The sequence below is a fragment of the Clinocottus analis genome, unplaced genomic scaffold (genome assembly GCF_023055335.1).
Source record: "Clinocottus analis isolate CAN_PGR_092001 unplaced genomic scaffold, fCliAna1.0.p SCAF_16, whole genome shotgun sequence".
Classification (NCBI taxonomy): Eukaryota; Metazoa; Chordata; class Actinopteri; order Perciformes; family Cottidae; genus Clinocottus; species Clinocottus analis.
The window spans coordinates 3,051,620-3,064,339 of record NW_027175887.1 but is presented as its reverse complement, the minus strand read 5'-3'; positions in this window follow the sequence as shown (position 1 = coordinate 3,064,339).

The following is a 12,720-nucleotide window of genomic DNA, read 5'->3' as shown; positions in this document are numbered from 1 at the left end:
TAACATTTTCCAGCAAGTATTGGAGTAATAAAAATAAGAATGTGTTTCTTTCCATCAGGAGAAGGTGTGCAACATGTGATTTATTGATAGAATGATAGTGTGAATTCATCCATTCAATGTTTTTCATGAATAAATGACTTTTATATGAGTAGATACAGTGTGAGCAGTGTGTGAGTAATTCTTTTTGACCAATCTGAAAACAATTACAGTAGAAAAATAAACTCATGACCCTTGCGCCGAACCTCTTTTCAACACATACGGCATACATCTCACACCTCCTGGACACGCACATACCTTGTGGTGGATCTCACCACAACGTTGCTATTTTGGGGCTGAATTCCATGACTGCGTTCGCTAAAAATAATGCCAGAAGGAAGTGATTCTGTTTTAAGCTCGGACGTCAAGATCAAGAGGTCAGCTGTGACATGAGATACATGTCCCGCACGCAATGAAGCATCCTCCTCAAGTAAAGAAATGACGCGATGACACGATTTTCTTCACGTGACAGAAGTGCAACTTTCCTCCAACTTTGGACTCACCGAAATCAAACAGCACTGATTTGTATTGTTCCACTGTTGAAGCGTCTCATTGCATGTTATGGGCAAACGGCAATAGAAAAAGACTATCTTTTAACAACATGTGTTGTTGCAAACAGGTGGTTATATATGGTGCTTATGTTTCACACACAATTCTTGTTTCAACGTTTTGCCCGACCTCTTCTTCTTCAGAAGAAGATGCAGCCGCCAGCAGCAGCGGTGTGAAGTTTGTTGTCTGTGTTTGCATTGCAGATTTTTGTTGCTTGAAAAAAAGAGCATCCGTTTTGTATCTTTTCCAAATTTTGCAGCGTGAGAAACTTCTGCGCCTTCCATCTGGAGACTTGACTGGTCAATTTGTGGCTCAAACTCCAACAATCTTCTCCATGTTCTGCGCCCTCGCCTACAAAATGACCTGCCTTCCTGAACTTCTCAGCTCGAGAATCAAGTTTCAAGTGTCAGGTCAAATGAATTTGAACGCTGTCCTGCCCTGAGCCTTGATCCATCTCGACACTTGTGATGTGCTTTGGTAGCAGTGATGTTCAGGACACGAACACTAGCTCAGGTCCCAGGAGGCGCTTTGAATGATCTGATTCCTCGCCGCCAAAGTGACTCGTAACAGGTGAGAAGCCCGCTCTCTTTCTCCGTCTGCGTGTTCTCTGACCCGGATCATGTCTGCGTTCCCCTTGTTGACCAGGAGGACCACACGCAGGGATGATGTCAGACCACCATGGAGAGAAGAGAGGAGGAGGAGAACAGCAGGAAGAAACAAAGTGCACGGAGGTGAGGAAGCTTTTGGTGTGATTGGTTGGCGCAACTGAAAACCAACCGTGCAGAAAAAGGGTCCGGTTATATCTTTTGACTGAGTGTGAAACCGAGATTCAAGTACAGGGACAGACCCAACTTTTCACTTTGTGCATCAGTGAACACTGCTGCTCACTAGACCCCTTAACCACAGGGCAGAAGAGATTATTTTCGGTCCTTTACCCCCTCTGAGTGTTAATTATTTATTCTCACTTGCTTATGGTTCGCCATAAAGTTGCAATGGTTAACCAAGCTGACATAATGCAGTCGCTTGTGCCGAGCCAGTGAGCGTTCACATATAAACTTGCGTGTAAACGCGTCTGGCTTGTGTGGATTTATAAGCTCAGGCCTCTGACAGATGCAGAAATCCCCCAGGGGGCTTCAGGGGAAGTCATATTTCCTCCCTCACATGGTTGTCAATCACTTCCAAATCCTGCCGTCACTCAAAACACAATATTTACACCCATGTTTTCTGCGTGCGTGTGTTTTGTTTATCACCACGTTTGCACACCTGGCTGTACATGACACGGATCGGCACCTTACGCACATTTGCATACTGTCAGAGAGAGTGTGTGTGCCTGGGTCTTGGATGAGTCGCGCCGTGTGTGTGTGTGTGTGTGTACTTGTGAGTCACGGGTGGAGGAAAAAAAAAGCCCCCAGAGCTCCACTGTGGTCCCCCGTCTCTCTGTGGACTTTTACTAACAGGATATGGGAGAGTTGGACTCGCTCCTGTGGATTCTGACTGCTTCATGGCAAAGCTGTCTCACTTCCTCTGCCTGGCCCCCGAAACTACAACTTGACTCATGTGGATGCAGCCGGACGCAGAACGCAGGCCTCTACGTCACCTGCTGTTTAAGAGGGAACACAAAGAAATGAAGGAACAGCGCAGCTGGAAAACAACAGCTCCACGCAGCAGAGCCGGATAGCTGTCGGACCCCGATTGGAGCCGTCCAATCGCTGCGCTGTGATTGGTCCAGTCTGCGCTTGAGTGCCGGACTTGGTTCGGGGTCATTTTCACTTATATTTGGATCTTGAATGACTCAATTTCCCCTCTCTTTTAGGCGATGCTGCACTTTAACTATGCTATATTCAGGGAATGGAGGTGGGTGGTTGAAAGAGAGAGAGAGAGTGTGTGTGTGTGTGTGTGTGTGTGTGTGTGTCTTCTCACTTACCAAGAGCGGAAGGAAGTATAACAGAAACAGATAACAGCTTAGAAAGGATGGATAAACAGCCAGATAAGACTTTATGACTCTTGAGGGGAAATGCAGGCGGAGTTGTCAAGAGGGCTTTCAGACATTACTTTTTACGTTCTTCATCTTCTTCCCTGCTGCTAAATCCCAAGGCTCGGCATTAATGACCTGCACATGCACAGATATTAAATTCATCTCGGCAATCATGTGCCTTACCCTCCCCGCTCTCTCCCTCCCTCCCTCCCTCCCTCCCTCTCTCTCTCTCTCTCTCTCTCTCTCTGAATCAACCACTCCAGGCCGCAGCTGCCAGCTTCTAATGGCTTCCAGATCCACATCTCACCCTCCCTTCATTCCCCTTCCTCCGTCTCTCTGTTTTTCTGTAGCGTTTCAGATGAACGGGCCAAAGTGGAAGTGGAAATCCGCAGTGCTTCAGCTCGTGAGTCAGCGAGCAAAGCACCCGTTTGAAGGAAAACCACAACCAGGGGTTTGGAGATGGAATGGATTTTGTTTTTCATAAATCACGGTAGAGGTTTTTTTTTCTTTTTTCTTCTTCTTCTGTATTTCAAACGGAAGGTCTTTGATGAGTGCATTAGTAAAATATGTGTGTGAGTGTGTGTGTGTGTGTGTGTGCACAAGGGAACACATTCAGAGAAACGCTGTTGAAGTTATTTACCTTTACTGGAAACGGAAAGGAGCTTGTGTGTAATTGCCATGGGACGGGATTTGTGCTTTTAACTTAAATCAGGCTTATTAATAAGAGCAATTAAGTGTGTGTGTGTGTGAGTGTGTGTGTGTGTGTGTGTGTGTGTGTGTGTGTGTGTGTGTGTGTCTAGGCCTAAACCTACTTTCAGTGATGAGTTGATGTGTTTTAGACTACATTTGTGTTGAATAGGGATTCTTGTTTCTGTTTATTGCAAAATCAATAAAGCACACACACTGGAAGGAGAAGGAATAAATCTGTGTGTGGAGAGGAGAGGAGGGGGGGGGGGGATCATGTTGCTGTTGTTATGACTGATGATGAACAAACGCCTCCTGACAACAACTGGCACGACTCCAAATGAAGCCTGACAGATGACACCGAGTCAATAGTCAATAAATAAGCCCTCTCGGTGACGTCCAAACTAGCCAACGTGGAGCATTCACACACACACACACGCACACACACACACGCACACACACGCACACACACACTTCCAGCCACACGTGTGACTGTGTGTCCATGCACTGCTTTGAACTCACCTGTGCGTAAACACAACACACGCAGGCCGACCGCGCGCCACAGCTGGCGAAGGCCGAGAGCAAACTCTGCCTTTCATCAAGTGCTGCCGGCATTTTAACGGCAACAACCGACTGTGTGAAGCGGGCCAGTTTTCTGCGACTGTTTTGATCACTCACTCTTAGTCACCAGCGGCGAAGGCGGCAGCAGCAGCGGCAGCAGCAGCAGCAGCAGCAGCAGCGGCGGTGGCGGCGGCGGCAGCGGCGAAGGCGGCAGCAGCAGTGTCATGTGCCTCATACCGCGACGGCTGCGCTGGCACAAAGGGCCCAGTGAGACTGAGGCCTATCAATCAAGTGAGGTCATTGTGGTCGGGCTGCGAGGCGAGCGGGGGCAGGCCGGCCGGCCTTTTGTTGCCCGTTGTTGTGTTGCGGCCACTGACATCATCTTTTGTGGAGTCTGTCATTTAAAAGTGATAAATATCCTGTGTGAGTGTGTGTGTGTGTGTGTGTGTGCGTGCGGCACCCGAACATTTGCGAGACAGAGGCTCGACCCCCCCCCCCCCCCGGGGGGCTAAATGGCCCCTAATAGAAGGTTTGAGGGTGTTTTCGTGCAGCTGGGGAGAGAACCTGACCACAAGATGATGTCGAGGATCAGTTAGTGGAACCGCGCGCTCGGCGGTCACACAAAAGAGCTGACACCAAAATAGGAGAAGAAAGTGGAGCAATAAAGATCTGCGGTTCTCTCTGCGAGAATTTAAGCACTTTCCATTATGGGGTGCTCCTAAAACTGCTGCAGGAGCTCCTATATTTGAGCCCCGTCATCGTTTTACAAGCGTTCGTCAGCATGTTGTTGTCACACGAGATGGAGTTGGCAAGTAATAAACTCTCAGCGTGGTAGCAGATATCCACTGACTCATCTCACCCACTGTATTCGACCTGATCACAGAAAGTGTTCACAAGAACAAACCTGAGTGACACACCGAGGGATCCGAGCCAGCAGCGGATCAAGTCTTTGCATGTTTCTCTTCTCCTTCCCCTTCTTCATTTTTTCATGCTCTGAGTCTTAACTTGTTATCTCCTCATGTTTCAAAGTGAAGCATCCGTGCGCGCCAACAAAGAGAGCTTATGATGGTGGTGACAGCCGCGCGGACAGCTGCGACTCTGGCGGCGGCGTCGGATGAGAGGGATCCATTGAAAGCATGACGGGGCAATCTGCCGTGGAGGTATTCAAGCTCGCCGCTCGCTGCGGTGCCGAGAAATGGAGGGGAGCACCGGTAGAAAAGAAAAAGTGATGACTCACCAAACTTCCCAAAATCCCCCCTCCCTCCCCTTTCCTGGTTTACGGGAAAAGGAATGCTGTTTTTTTTTGTTTTTTTTTTGTCCCCCCTCCTCGCCTTCTGTCTCTCCAGTCTCAGCCGTTCATCTTCTTGACAAGCTGCGGGGTCAGGGCCTGGGTTAATGTTTGTCTGTGGGATTGTTTCATCTCCCTCCGAGGGGGCCAAATCCGCCAAACGGGTGTAATTATGCGAGGCGCACATTTGAAAGTGTGTTAGCGGTGAGGGGGAAGACATGAATAGACGTCGCCTGCGAAACAGATAAGCCTTTGTTCTGCATCACGCCTCGGCCTTTTATACCAGCGGTTTGTACTGGTTAGGCTGGGATTTACCAACTGCCAAATTAACTCATTGGTAATCTGAAAGGGATTAGAGGATCGTTTCAAACGAGCTGCTTAGTTTTATGTTTCCTAAAGAGATTTTAATAGACCGCACTGTTTTAAGCCACTTGAACAACTTTGTGAGCTGTTTTCTTTGGCCCGTGTGCCATTTAAAGACACTCAAACAAGTCATGGACAAAGAAGTTAAATAATGATTTCGTGGCATTTAGCCTACGTGGAACCAGTGTGTGTTGCGTGGGACACAAAAAAAGAAACGCCCAAGCAAAGTAATCCAAAACAATAACAGGCCCGTGTGCAACTCGTGACATCATTTCAACTCAAGGGCTATTTTCTATTTATTTTTTGGGCGCTTTGAACATCAGCATCTCACGGTCTTGTTGTATGAAGATGCCCTTTGGCGTGTCCTGGGAATGGCCTCCGTCAGCTCCTCTGGCCGTCCGATGACTCCATTGTGACCTTTGACCCCGACACGGCCGATGCTGTTAGCATGTTTTGCGCTGGTGCTCACAGACAGCTGATGTTTTGAGTTCATTCAGCCTCTTATCTAAAGTGTTTTTCACACAGCTGTTTCATATGATGTCATAATGATGTCACACAACACTTAAGTCCTCCTGTCAGGGTGGGAGCCTTTTTTTTCCCCCCTAGTATTTAAATGTATCCCAGTGACACATTCATTTCCTATTTTCCTTGTCGTCTACTAGCGCAGCACCAATGTCAATGTAATGATTCGACAACTAGCTGCTGATGTAAATAAACAGTTCAAAGATGTAAGAAATGAGCTGCTGGCTGGCAAACGAGCAAGGCATGAGCTCAACTTATTACTCAGTTCTGTGAAGTTTAGTTAATGGCAGAAGCTAACATTATCCGGTTGATTCAAAGTTACCTTGCCAGCTTTTGTTCCTGAGAGAAAGACACACAACAAAAAGACACACAAAGACACACAACTCACAAAACAACACGTTGAACATCACTTTAACCAACAGGAGCGAACAATGACTCGTCACTGTGATGCTGAGCAACACGCCGACAGCCTAGCATAGCTAGTTAGCTAGCTAGGTAATTAGCATGTGTAATATTCTTCTTTTTGTTTTTGTTTTACATTATCACATATGATGGGTCTTTCTGAAAAGTTAAAAGGATGAAAAAATAGATTTACCCATTGAAATGAAAAGAATTGAATGAAGATTGACCCCAAAAGTGATTCTGTCATTATTATAAAGAATGATAAAAAATGTATATTGTACGCTTTGGGGCACCATATAAAACAACTTTCATAACCAGAAACTAACATTGATTTAGCAAAATCTCAAATCAAAAACTATTTTTAAAAATGCAATAATATGCTAACTATAAAATAACTCTACATATTTATTTATATATCTAAATATTTTATGATGAATGATAACATTGATATGTTATTTTCCATTATGAACATTATGGCTTCCAGAGTTATTGTATTTACAAACTGAAACCTCTCTCTGACTCTTACATTGAACTTTTGAACTTCACCAAAATGTCTCATGTCTTTAACACCTTAAAATTCCACCAGCGAAGATAATAAAATCCTGGATGATTACAAATCAAGTTATCCTGCGTGTGGTGTAACTGGGAGCGGGAGTGAGATCATCCGGCGCTCTGCGGTTTGGGGAGAGCGGCGCTGCAGGCGCTGCGCTGACCCCACCGGGGGAGTTGAAAGGTCGTGGGAGTTATCGCCTCAACACGGCTCTAATCCCGCGTGACAACTCCCTTTTCAAACACCTTTCAAACCGAGCCTTCCTTCACTCTCCTGTAATTATCTCCCAAACCGCAGGTGCTATCGCTTCTTCTTTGTGTATATCTCTTTGTAGCGACTGCATACCTTCTTCTTTTTTTTTACTGTGTTGACCTTGCGATAGCCATCGCAACTTCAAAGGGGCGTCGAAATCTGCGTTCAGCTTCTCCGTCTCCACCGACTGGGGCTTTCCGCTCGGCGGAGATCAGACACATGACAAGCTGGTTGCAGGTCCACGCCGGGTGATGGATCCTGAAGAAACCAGACAACATGTGGGGTCAGCAGCTTTCACTCTCTCATTGCGTGTCCGTCAGCGGAGACGGGCTCTTCGAGGGGACGGACAGTTCACCTGTGTCCAGATCAGTCACTTTCGGTGCTTGTCTGAATGGAGCCGCCTCAGTCGGACAGTCCACGCCGGCTTTGTGCTGACGCAGCGAGAGACAGAGGGGGGGGAGCAGCATGTGGGCATCCGGCACAGTGCACGCATGCAGCCCCACGGTCCTTTATGTCGACCAAATCAGCGAGAAAGCAGCCTTTCGAAACTCTGTGTGAGTGTGTGTGCGTGTGTGTGTGTGCGTGTGTGTGTGCTTAATCATGGGAGGAAAGTAAAAATGCAAATGTGAGCGCTCCATTTTTCATTTTTCTGAAAGCTTATGCTTTGCCATACAGCAAAATGTGCACCGGGGGCCTGGGTACATCTTTCATTTTCATTGCAACTTTCCCTATAATTGGGAAATTGAATCGTAATTGGATTTGCTGTGCATTACACGGAGAGGAAATGAAACCGCAATTCAATTTAGCGGGATAATTTAATGCAAATGCTGCCACTGTGTGTTCCTTTTGCGCAAATAAGCGTGTTGTGTGCGCTGTGCGTGTGAGAGTTGCCCCCCCCGCCCCACATCCCTCCACGCGTGTCCGACCCCCTGATGTGGATGAGGAAGGACAAAGAGCCCCCTCCCCTCCGGCCCCCTCCGGCCTCCCCTCGCCCAGCGGTGATGAGATGAGCAGTGGGCGAACGGTCGGGCCAGATGCAGGCGTGTTGATCGCGGTGGACAGGCCTCAGTAAACAGTGCCTGCGTGCTGCTGAGTCAGGTGGAGTGTCACTCCGGGTGAAGGGCCGCGGCTTCGCTCAGGCCACACTTGTTGACAACCCCGGCTCTCTGCCCTCAAAGCCCGGCCGTGTAATTTAGCGCAGTTAGGCAAGGGCGTCAATTAGGCCCGGCTGGCTGCGGAGGGCTGCGCGGGGAGAGCGCTGCGTGTGTGCGCGTGTGTGTGTGTGTGTGTGTGTGTGAGTGTGTGGACGGAAAGAATAGGGAAGTTGTGCAAGGTCGAAGGTGTGGTTGACTTCTTTCTTTTCTTTTTTTTGGCACGTGTTGACAATCCATTAGAATCTGGTGACACCCAGCCAACGGTCAAGAATGGCGGCGTCTCAGAGAGCAACGCCACCGGTGGCTATGGTATGCTACAGGTTACCGTATGTTTCTATTTGTCTTAATACATCACTCTTATGTCTATATGTGCTGGCCTTCATTCCTAATGTCTAAATCTCACATCCAACACACGTGTGACAGTTACCACCACGTGTGTTGCCTCAACAGCTTCCCTCCTTCTCTGCAGACATTGACTCCGATGGTTCACTTTACTGGGATTACAGGCCTCCCAGCAGGCCCGGTCTTGTTGAACCACACGCCCTGACCCAGTCAATCCTGCCAGCCAACACCAGCTTTACCACTCCACCGAGTCCTGTTGCACTCGCGGCACCCCTGTAGGACACAATATTCTTGAGAAAAGGGCGTGTGTGTGTGTGTGTGTGTGTGTGTGTGTGTGTGTGTGTGTGTGTGTGTGTGTGGAGTGTATCTGAAAAGGCAAACAGGGTGGAGGAGAGATACACCTGGCTTTTTGACGGGGAGGCGGAGCGCTCTTCACACTCCGTCTTTGTTCCAGTTGGCCGTGGGTGTATGGAGTGTGTTTGCTGCTTTCGCGAACATGTGCTGGGAGGAGCAGGCTTAAGTATTGTGCCTCCAACCTGCTATTAGTTCTGCACGATAATTACTGCGTGCACGACCGCTAAATAACAGCGTATTCAAACACCTTAAAGCCACACTTCAAGAGGTGATATTTGCGGATATTATATAGGACTTGCCCGGGATGACAGCGATGAACTGTTGGTCCTGGCAATGAAATAAGCAAACATGAATTATCAGGTTTCTCGAGGTGCTTGTGCAGTATTAAACAGCTGGTGTGTAACTATTGCGACCCAACTCACCAGAGGCCTCCGGTGACATCGGGAGAAGGTTTGTTTTAAGACCTGCAAAAGCTTTGCGAGAGGGATATTTACGAACGTCTGTTATATCGTGGAACAATAACCGTGAAATATCTTGAGTTTGTGTGAACCAAATGTCTTGTTTCAGGCACGTAACCAAAAGAACAATCAACGACAAGACAAGGGAACGGGAAGTGCCAACACATGTCCGTGTTTTTGGACTCTTCCCTTTTGTAAACCCACAAAAACTAATGACGTTCGCATCAGCCTCAAGCTGTACTGAGTGTCAAGTGTTCATTAGCGAACCAGCTAACACTCCTGACTCAGCTCAACGGTGTAATATACTGCGTTTTATGCGTCCTGGAAATATCTGTGTGGTAATGCACTTTGACTTCTTTTGAAAGTCTTGAGAAAGTAAGTAAACAGTTCAAATGATTATCAGGCAGTCTGGTCTCACCCTGCTGTTGTGTGTCATGTTGTGTACTGTGTGTGTGTTTGTAGCAGGGCGGGCACAGTGCTGGTTGCTTCTGGGTAGGTCGACCCTCCCTGCACGCACACACACACACACACACACACACACACACACGCACACACAAGCTGGGCCTGTGTCAAGCCGGGCGATCCGAGGAGCTGCACCCTCTTGAGTCCCTGACGTCTCACAGAATGCACTTCAGCATTTCTATTTTGAGACGCACCAGTGTCGAGTCAAAAACTGTGCCAAGACGCAACAAACGGCAGTGGAACGACTCCTGATTTTTCATTAAAAAAAAGAAAAGAAAATAAACCCCACGGACAAAGGAACCGACAAGTCTCACGTTGCCTCAGAGGAGTAATGCACCTGATGCACTGAAGGGGGGAGGGAGTTGGACCCGATCCCAAGGACACATGGAGGGACTCTCCCCGACAGGAGGCACTTGACCATCGTGACTCACTCGCGCTGGCCACTGGCCTGTGTTTGTGTGTGTGTTTGTGTGTGTGTGTGTGTGTGTTAGAGAGAGAGAGAGAGATTGTGAGGCATCAAAACAGAAAGCGCGGGAGAGAGACTGAGCTGGAAGGCATAAAACAAAACAAAATTGCGCAGTGAGAGTAAAAGAAAGCAGAGGACACCTGTTCGGCAGCTGACAAGGATGGATGGTGTTGGGGCAGATACCCGCCACCACGTCACAGCTGATCCCTCCTCCTCCTCCTCCTCCTCTTCCTCCTCCTCGGCCTCTGGTTTGATGCTGCATGGGGTCGGGCCTGCTCTAGTTTCCTGCTGTTTCTGAGTCACTTCGGGAATGAGATCAATAAAAATGAAGGGTGATGTCTAGCCCTGTGAGTAAAACTTTACTATGTGTGTGTGTGTGTGTGTGTGTTTTTAGGTGGCACAGTCTCAACAACCGCTGAGTCACCGTGCAGCAGAGAGCCGACTAGCTAACTTGGCTGAACGTGTGCTCTCCTTCTCTCTCTCTCTCTCTCTCTCTCTCTCCCGTCGTGTCGGTGACATGTGCGCTCAACACGCGCTGGGCGGCGGCGGCGGCGGCTGCCGTTCCTTTGGTTCGTTTTAAAGGCAGACGTCGTCTCTCTGTGAGCCCACAACCTGTATCTGCGTGCGCGCATATCTCCAAATGAACACTCGCTGCCAACGGTTCCAGAGGTGATTATTATTATTGACTACCTGCCCTTACCGAAGACATAAATCTGTGCGAGGGAGGGAAGAAGGGATAGCGCAGATAAGCCAGAGAGGGCCATAAATCTCTGTTACATGCCCTGACACATGTGAGGTGACCTCATAGTCGAGGGGCTTCCTGATTACACTCCCCCATGCCCTCTTAATTATTGGAGGCCTGACAATCTCTGTTGCGTGGATTTGTTGTTTTCCTTTTCCTTGTCACACCTGGGAAAGCTGTTTGTTTGTCTGTGTGTGTGTGTGTGTGTGTGTGTGTGTGTGTGTGTGTGTGTGTGTGTGTGTGTGTCAGTGTGGCTTCCAGCTCTTTCCAACACATTCCTGAACCAAATGCCTCCTGCGCACAGCCGCACATTGTTGGCATTCTTTCATTTAGAGGTGCAGCATTTCATTGTCTCCTTCCAGCAAATCATTCATTCCTGTGAGGGCATGTAGTGTAGGGACGTATAGGTTCTCACAATATGCCGGTGACTTTTATGGTCGAACTGTGACCTGGAAACGAGGACATCAGGGCCAAAAGTACAGCGTGTGAGGCATTTGATAAAATGCTCTGGGTATGTCTTTTCTTTTCTTTTTTTTAATATTCATGACGGTCCTCACTCAGCTTCTCACTATTAGTGATGATGCGGTCCAACATGAACACACAGATTACCGCATATTTGTTGTGCTCTTCTAAATGAACATATTACACAATGATGGATAGTTAGTGAGTTGTGTGATTGCTGTCAATTAGATCGAAGCAAACCACACCCACACAGTCCAAATGAAGCCGCCAGGCTGATTCCTAAAATAATAATTTAAGTCTTAATGCTTGAAGACGAGGAATTCAGCAGTTGTGACGTCACAAGCTCATATCCTAAACACGTTGAACTGGGAATTAAAAAGAGCGCCGAGGAAAAAAAACGTCAGCAAATGAATGTAAAACCCCTCCAGAGTCCAACTCTGCAGAGCATCGCTGTGCAGACCGGAGCTCAAACATCCAAGTGAAGTAACAGCGAGTGAAACACACTAGATAGATCAAAGCGAAGATGCAAAACACGTAGTTTCTGTCTGACATTCAGAAGATGTTCACAAAACTATGTGACCTCGTGTGAGGAGCGCAATGCAGTAGACCGTTTGCTCTTTGCACTCAAAGAATATTAAAAAAAGGAACTATCCTTTTTTTTTTCCTAACAAGACAAACCGCAAGCTTCAAAAAAAGGAATAATTGCTCAATCTTAGCTGCTAACATCCCCAGAAGGACGCTAGTGCGTCAGTGTGGGGTTGGAACAGAGGAGAAGTAAAGCCTTTTCGACTTTCAGGAAGGAAACACATCTGGGGAATAAGGAAAGAGAGAACGGGTGAAAAAAGAGGAATTAGCGCGGAGGAAGAGGAGGAAGAGGAGCCGGGGCCAAAAATACTCGGCCTCCGCTCGAGCCACGCCCCCCTACCACTCAAGCGTTAGTCAGCCTGACCGATCCCTCTGCGAGTGACTAACTTCCCTGTTTAGCCCCTCCCCCTCTCCCCATGAACCTCACGTCCTCCCAGGTGTCTTAACTCTGTCCTAGGTTGCTCAACTCAAGACCCCCCCCAACACACACACACACACACACACACACACACA